The sequence below is a fragment of the Equus caballus genome, chromosome 27 (genome assembly GCF_041296265.1).
Source record: "Equus caballus isolate H_3958 breed thoroughbred chromosome 27, TB-T2T, whole genome shotgun sequence".
Lineage (NCBI taxonomy): Eukaryota > Metazoa > Chordata > Mammalia > Perissodactyla > Equidae > Equus > Equus caballus.
The window spans coordinates 41003369-41012549 of NC_091710.1; the positions used below are offsets into that span (position 1 = coordinate 41003369).

The 9181-nt window shown below is 37.3% G+C and overlaps 1 long non-coding RNA gene across 1 annotated transcript; it reads left to right on the top strand.

Annotated features, from left to right (window-relative positions):
- Positions 1 to 4471: 4471 nt before the first annotated feature.
- Positions 4472 to 6432, top strand: LOC138921029 (uncharacterized). The gene is made up of 2 exons (XR_011433193.1): positions 4472 to 4601; positions 5276 to 6432. It is a non-coding gene; the product is annotated as an uncharacterized lncRNA (long non-coding RNA).
- Positions 6433 to 9181: the final 2749 nt, after the last annotated feature.

Consider the following 9181-nt stretch of genomic DNA (forward strand, 5'->3'; position numbering starts at 1 on the left):
GTGAGGATTAAACAAACTTACGCATCTGAAGGGCTTCAAAGAGTGTATGGCTTGTGGTAAGCACTGAAGAAGTGATGGCTATTTTTATCATCATCATCACCATCATCTATATTCTTAGACCAACAGACTACTGCCAGGAAGGCATCATCACCTAGGAACATGGAAGATTCTATCATGCCAAACTCCAAATCATAAGGTAGGGGTAGCATGTGCTCAGAAAAGGCATGTGGTGCGTGCTTATGATTTTCAATCTTATTTCAACTAAAAAGGGTAAATTCAGTTGGAAGTCAACAACCTTATACAGACTACATTTCAACTCTCCGTATGGATTGGGGAATGACATTTTGCTTATTTTGCTCCTAATTTCCTCTTTGTAAAATAGATTATTTCTAAGGTCTTTCCAGTTCTAAAAGTTTATGATTTTTTTTTGTAACCACAAATCCCCATGTAATACAAAGGAGAAGAAACTAAAAACTACTTAATTTTCAACAAATTCTAACTTTTTAAGGTATAAAACATGAGACAGTTTTTATTTTCATCCTGATTTATAGTATCAACATTTTTGAGTCTCACAAAAATTCTTGTGCTGTAAAATAAGTACAATGCTACTCTGTTTCATGAATAAGGGAAAAGATGTTAAATGATTTTTCCAAGGTTGTTCTAAAAATTATTTAAGAAGACCTAGGATTAAAATAAAATCACTTTTTCCAAGCTTCTTGTCACTTTCCTGAGTTAGCTTTCATTCTCTCTGGCACACTTAGAAAAGTTAACTTGGTAGCATTCCCCTTTTAAAAAGTGTAATCCTGGATGAAATAACCATATATCGCTCCAAAGAGATTTCAAAGTACCAAGAATAGTTTCTGGATCCTAAACTCCTAGGAGAATTTACTTCATTAGATCACAAAATATACTCAAGTTAGCTAATAAAGAGCCAAAAGTTATTTCACACTAGGAGTTAGACAGGCGTCAAAGGGGAATTGTAAAATGTAACCACTGCAGAAACCCCTTACTTTACATTCAGTGGCTGCTGCTCCTTTCTGGGCAATTCTTCATGTAGATAATGATTTAAAGGGCTGTAAATACTTGTCTTGAGATAACTATTCTAGATTTTTTTTGGTTTATTTTCTCATTTAGATCTCAATTGGCATCAAGAGAATAGACATTTAAAAACAGCTATCAAAAGATGATTTTCATAGGCCAGAAATCACATGTTTAAAATTAATATTTATCAAATATATTTGTGATACATTAAAAACTGTACTTAAAATACAAGAAAATTAATTTTTGTTGATTTTTTTCAACCACCAAAAAAGGGACTAAGAATAACATAGGCATCTCTCTCTATATATCTATATATATGTAGCTATAGATATGGAAAGATGATAGATAAATAGTTAAATTTGCCTCACAAAATAACTCGTGATAATGATGATGATAAAGATGTGAATAGCATCAATATATGGATCATTTTCATGAGGTTTATTCTCCTTTAATGAAAATGAGAAAAAAATTGTCATTAAAAACATAGCGGGGGGCCAGCCTCATGGCTATGTGGTTAAATTTGTGTGCTCTGCTTCAATGGCCTGGGGTTCGCCAGTTCAGATCCTGGGCGCAGACCTACACACCACTTATCAAGCTATGCTGTGGTGGCATCCCACATAGAGGAACTAGAATGACCTACAACTAGGATATGCAACTAGGTACTGGGGCTTTGGGGAGGAAGAAAAACAAAGGAGGAAGATTGGCAACAGATGTGAGCTCAGGGCCAATCTTCCTCAGCAAAAGGCATATGTAAAATATCCCAAAATATGTATATATAGTAAAGTTTATTATTACCATTTCCTAGCTCTTGGTAATTGTTTTCTCTCTGAAACTTGGGAGGAAGAAAAGCATAAATCCTCCTTGGAATGTTTATATCATTCATGTGTCAGAAATGCCAATAGTCTTAAATCCAAGATAATTTATAGGAACTTTACACTTGGTGTGAAAACTATTAATCTCCAGTGGAATCCATGGATCAGTCTTCCTTGGGAAACTAAATCAAATCAAATCAAAAACTAAAGTAAACTAAAAGAGCCACACTTTCCAATTTTGCAGGCAGAACGTATCATAGGGACATTTTCTTAGAAGAAAAGAAAAATCAATAGGTGTATATTCTGCAGTGGGTGAACCACAAAACCCTGAATTTTCAGTTTTCCACCGTCTCTCAATGTCCTGCAAGGAATATTTGTCACTGTCGCAGTTATGAAGCTCTTCAAATAGAGACGTGTTCCAGATTCCTCCAGGAAATAGTTTTCAATAGCAGTTTGGGCAACTGACACAACTGGCTTCCCCACTGAGCTAAGAAAAAGCCATCAGCTCATTAAACGTTGCTAAAGGGAAGGAAGAGGCATTCTGGGTCTCTGGTGGCCTAATTGGCTTCCACTTTGCCCTACCTGAGAATAAATAATGTCCTTACAGTGTCCTCACAAGTGTCCTCATCTGTTTTCATTCCTCTCTCTTCTCCTCTTTCTCTGTTCTTTTCCTTCCAATTTTTGCAGTTTCCTTGCTTCCTGAATTTCTCTCTCCCCTTTCGTTCTTGCAGCAGAAGACAAGAGGATACGATTTAGAAGTGGGCAATATGAACTGGCAAAGAAATATCATTCATGTACCTTTCTTTTTCCCAACTTCTGGCTGGTTCATCTCTTTGAGAAGGGCATAGTACACATTCAACAGAACTTGTATGGGTGATGCATGGTATTAATAAGGACATTTTTGTTTCAATCAAATTTAAATCACAGTTTGGGGAATCTAAAATAAAAGGCTTATCTCCTTACTTTCATAGGGAAAACCCACAGTTTACCTAACATGGTAAGATTAGAACTAAAAATACCGAATTATGGCTTTTATATTTAAGCTCTATGTAAGCTCTATAAGTTAATTTGTGGAGGCAAAAGTTCAGATTAGGCAACGGTCTCTCTACTGGAAAGGAAGAGAGGTCCCAAAACCTGCTCCAATAGAGCATGGGAAGAATGTATTTTACTCCATAATTTTTACTTTCTTTTGTTGTATATGTTTAATAATTTACTTAAAATTCATGCATGGGTAAAATGGATAAATTTGTGTAGAAATTGGCATTGTGCAATTGAAGTCTTGGAAGATCACTGGCTATGAGTACCTTCTGTATCTAAAGTATTATGTTTAGCCATCTCAAATAAGTCTTCAGATAACATTCCATTTTCAAGATTTTTCAATGGTAAATGGCAATTTGGAGTAAGCTTTGTCTGTTTATAGACTTGTCATCATCAATACTTGGGCTGAATCGAGGTCACCTTTTAAAGCTATAGATAGATCCCCATACGTGATGGTTGATCATAGTGAGATTAATCTAACCACAAAGCAGATGGCATTTTCATTTGTTTTCATCTAAGTTCACACATCATTCTCCTCAGAGTTGGTTATCCATGTGAGCGGCACCATAGTGTGCTGGCTAGTGTGTGGGATTTGTGGAGGACACAGAACTACCCGGAAAACATTTTCTGAGCAATACTTGTCAGGGAATCCAGAAAGGACCCTCTCAAGGTATGCAGCAGGAACCGCAAAGGGAACGATAGATTATGAAGCCTAAGGGTCTGTTTCCCTTTGCGTGACTAGCAAGACTGAGATCTTCCTTATCTCAATTTCTTAGTAGGATGTTGATGAAGGATTGTGGATTTTCAAAATTCTTTTCATGTAAAGAATTACTACTGATTTCAAAATCATTTCAGCAGTCACTATAATAATTCTTGGTAGAATTATTAGTAGAACAAACAAACAATTCTTAACACAATAAATACAACACCAAAGGCCAATCTTAGGAGAGAGTACTACATATAATAATACAGGAAAACAGAAAACGTTAAGCAATGATGGGCAAGTTTTAAAATATTAGATTAACACTGGCCACTTAACCAGGACATATCACATTTTTCTCATTTGAAAAATCTAGATAATCACAACCTACCCAGCAATGCTTTTGAGTAGACGAAAGAGTAGAATACATTCATGATCAGTAAGGTGTAGCTGCCATTATTACAGTCATCATTGTTGTGCTGGCAATGCAGAATTTGACCAAAATGAGAAGTCTTTGCTTGTTAGAACCATTTGGATTGTAGACACACACTGTAGAGACAGTTTTAAGTCAAATTTCAGATGTTCTACTTGGGTTAAAAATGCTCATTGATATTAACATAAGAAGAATTTTGGTTACTACGGAACTGGTTTCCAGAGAATGCAAAGTCTAGGGGAGATAAAGGCATATGAGCTTAAATATCTCTCATCTCCATGATAAGGTAAAGGTAGAAGAAATATTAGTTATCCCACACCAACTGGAAACTGAGAAGAAATGCTGAGATGGCCAAATCTAAGCCAATTCAGGATAAACAAAACAATGTGCTGCTCTGTCACAATGATCGTGGGCGTTAGAATGTGACCTAAGTTGGAATCTCAGTTTATCCATCTAGACATGGGATGCTGAAGAAGTCACAACTTCAACGAGGCTGTTTTCTCCTTGCAAAACACAGTCCCTTAGACCCATTTTTGAAGGGCTATCGAGAGGACCAAACGAGATAAAATCATTGAAGGTACCCAGTGGAAAACTTAATACCCTCCGTTGCTGTTTAATATTGGTTAATTTTTACTTCTTTGCCACAGAAATGCTTGTGAACTACTGTGAAAGTTCATAAATAACACATTTCAGAAAAAGTGAGGTGAAAATAAGCAATTGTGCCTGGGGGAAATGCCCATTTAGCAAAAGATTCTTCGATAATTAGGGAGGAAATTAAAATTCCATATTTAGCTAACAAACATTAAAGAAATATAAAGGCAGTGTTGGGCGGCCTTCAAAATGTGTTGTCTTTCCCTCATTTTCTATTCAAACTAATTATTAAGGACAACAGAACTGTTTTGTTAACTCATACTAATGATGAGGAGCTCTACCACAAATTACTGAATATCCAGATTAGTCACTAAATAACAAGTCCATAAAAAGAAGAAATATAACAGTGCTGAAATATAGGAGGCAATATGTTCATTCTGTAGCTGCAGTTGAATTTTAATTATTTTGGATAATCCTTTATTCCACGTACATGAATGTTCTTCGTCACATTTCGGGTCATATCAGGTGGCCTCAACATTTCCATATCTGACTGGAATCATTACCTAAATACTGGATGAGTCAAGCAAGGAATTTGGATGACTGATTTATATTAACATATGCCACATTCATGTTTAAAATAGTTTTCATTTTTCTTTTAAGGTTTGATTATTCTTCCATCACCGGAGTGCCACGATTACCATTCAACGGGGTCACGTGAGTTCGGCAAGCAGCAAAGCAGACGTAACATTATTAATTGGTTCTTGTAGAATGCATTTTCAATCAATAATGATCAGAATTGCTGAGGCTATCATGTGATCATTTGCTGTGTCTGTTAAAATGGCTGCAATAAGCAATTCAGCAGTAACAGTCTCAGATGATTGCTCAGTTTTATGTGAAAAGACATTTACCACCAGCAGAAGAAGGGTGTTCAAATGAGGTATTCAGAAATAAAAGCCAAATTTGGGCAAGAAAGTAAATCCTTATTCTAGAACTCAGAGCCCTCTAACACACCTAACAAGGTTATAACAGAAACACCTTATCCATGTCTGATCCACTAACTCGAACCTATTTGATAACAAATAACTCACTCCTGAAGAGAGTGCCCCAGATTCAATTTCTATCTCACAGTCCAAGTAAATAAGAAAAGACTGACAAATCTCTCTCCATAAATCCCCACGATTTTCTGTCCCCTTTGGTTAGATTGGGGAAAAGGCAGAGTAGAAAATGAGGTTTTGCTCTGCTAATAGGCTACAGAAGCAGAAAGTTTGTTTTTGAAGTACTCCAGGAGATCACATATATCAAGGAGATAGGTTAGACAGAAAGAATAATATTTGCAGAAAACTAAAGGGGATTAAAAGGAAAGGAGAGCAGATTTAATAAAACTTTTTAATTGAAAAATTATTACCTAGTCCTTAACAGCACATGGAATGAGGATTCCAGTTTCAAAATTTTTGTGGGTGTTGCAGAAAATAAAAATTGTCTTTCTGAGGGTACTTATGCCACTAGAAAGGAAAGGGGAAAGGTGTATCCCTTTGTGAACATCTTGTATAGAAATGTCCCAGGTCAGGATAAAATGAGCAGTTTCAGGGAGAACTCACTGCGCTGACACTATGGGGCCGAGAAAGCTTTGGTGGCCATCCATGCACCCATGGTACTTCACAGACAAGACTGTGTATCATAACTAGTTGTTGACATTGGCTGGAACACCTGCCAGAGGAGGGGCTACTCAACTTTTCCTCACTTTCAAGAACTACTTCTTAATGCAAACTGGTGCAGCCACTATGAAACAGTATGGAGGTTTCTCAAAAAATTAAAAATAGAAATACCATATGACCCAGCCATCCCACTGCTGGGTATTTATCCAAAGAACATGAAATAAACAATTCAAAAAAGTTTATGCACCCTTACATTCGTTGCAGCATTATTCCCAATAGCCAAGACGTGGAAGCAACCCAGGTGCCCATCAATGGATGAATGGATAAAGAAGATGTTGTAATAGGGGCCAGCCCCATGGCCGAGTGATTAAGTTCGCACGCTCTGCTTCAGCGGCCCAGGGTTTCGCCAGTTAGGATCCTGGGTGCAGAAATGGTACTGTTCATCGGACCATGCTGAGGCGGTGTCCCACATGCCACAACTAGAAGGACCCACAACTAAAAACACACAACTATGTACTGAGGGGCTTTGGGGGAAGAAAAAGGAAAAGTAAAGTGTCAAAAAAAAGAGATGTGGTATATATATACAATGGAATACCACTCAGCCATAAAAAAAGATAAAATTATGCCATTTGTGACAACATGGATGGGCCTTGAGGGTATTATGTTAAGAGAAATGTCACAGAAAGAAAAACACCGTATGCTTTCACTCATATGTGGAAGATAAACACATGGACAAAGAGAACAAGTTAGTGGTCATCAGGGCAGAAGTGGGTAGGGCGAGGTGAAAGGGGTAAAGGGGCACACATATATAGTGATGGGTAAAAACTAGACTGTTAGTGGGGAACACACAGCTTTTACTGAAACTGATACATAATAACGTACACCCGAAATTTACATGTTATAAGCCAAAGTGACCTCAATAAAATAAACAAAATATGAAAAAACAAACAAAACAAAAACAAACAACAAAAAAGAACTACTTCCTGATGTGGTACCTTGCCTAGGTTGGTATCACAAAAGCATCAAATATTGTACTTAATTTTAATAAAAGAACCTTGATTCTACCCTCTGCCAGATTGATTTTTTTTTAATGTATGGATTTCTTTTAAAATTGCAACAAAAAATATCTTTCCTTTTAGTTCTTACTTTTGGTTACAACCTTGAAATTTATGCTCTCCAATTCTTATTAAAAATAGAGCTGGAATTCATCCATTCGTCCATATAACTGCATATTCTAAATTTTATACTAGGGTCAAGCCTGACCATCAGAATAATGTGTGTTTACACTGGTTTTGTAGCCTCTTATAAAAACACTCACAAGTAAAGCTTGAGCACCATTGACATATATGGAAAGATGTTACATGTAAACTGAGAGTGAGCTCATGGATCATTGATTCATTGTGGTGATGATGTTAAAGATATCACCTGGTCCATCCCCAGGGATCACCTTAAGAGGACTAATGGGAAACATTTCTTCCAGCTCCAAAATGAAGAAAAGCTATGATTCTCCTAAACAATTGAGTTGTATTTCTTGTCCAGACACTATGTTTCTTATAAATGGTGTTGTCTCTCTTTGCTTTGGTTCTCCATTAACTTAGAAGATTTTGGTTTGCTTCTAGCAATTGTATATCAACCACACAATACCAATATATATTTGAATGTGTTCATTTTATTCCTGACTATATTAGTTGTCTATTGTTGCATAACAAATGACCCAAAACGTTAGGGTTTAAAAGCAACAAACATTTATTATCTCACAGCTCCTGTGGGTGCAGTCTGGTTGAGTGCCTCTGCCTCAAGGTTTCTCATAAGTTTGTGATTCAATTTTGGCCAGGGCAGTGTTCTCATCTGAAGGCTTGATGAAGGGAGGATCCAAGCTCACTGCGGGGTTGCTGATGGCATCCAGCACTTCACAGCTTATTGGATTGGGGTCCTCAGTGTCCTCCCTCAGTTCCTTGCCAAGGGGGCCTTTCCATAGGGCAGCTCTGAGCACAGCAGGTTGAAAAAGCAAGTGAGAGAACAATGGAGAAAGAGCAGGATGCAAGTCAATGTCTTTTTGTGACCTAATCTCTGAGGTGATGTCCCATCACTGTTGGTGTCTTCTATTGATTAGAAGGAAGTCACTAGGTCCAGCTTACACTCAAGGGGAAGGAATTGCACAAAAGCATGGATATCAACGGTGAGGTTGTTGGGGGCCACCTTAGAGACTCTTTTTTATTTTCTTACACACACTTGCTCTTTGCCTAAGTCTTCAATTACTTTTATCCTTTGCATTATACATAATTCCATAACTTTACTTAAAATGCATGCGTATATCATATGGTAACACATGATGTGTTTTTAATATGTGTCTAGTGTATTACATTGAACAGCCTTTGTCATTCACTTTAACAGCTGCAGTAACTATTTTATTAATCGACCCACTGTGGGCATAGATGTGTTTTGAGCACTAGGGACACCACAATTTTAAAAAAAGAAGAAAAAAGTCCTGCCTTCAAGAACGGGTATAGGGAGCCAGTATAGCATGTAAGATTCTAATAATCACCCCTTGAGTCCTTTAAAGGCATTGATCTAGTATCCACTCTTTGTCAGGTAGTCTTCAAGCCAGAAGAAATTCGATTCTGTAGGCCAGAGTGGCACTCAGGGAGAGGTCGGAGCTCAGGTTTGAGGTGAGATTGGCGATTGGAGGAGCCTATGTATTTCACACAGAAATTGGTGATATTTTTAAATGGAAAGTGTTACGATGTGTTATGTTTGATCATGAAATCAGCATGAATATCAAGTTGTGTACTCCATCAAAAAATGCAGTATCCATATAACCCTAGAGTGAGCACACCCATGCCCAAGTAGGCACGAGAGAATGACCATGCCCAAGTGCCATGCACTCAGAATGGTATGCCCTGCAGCTCCT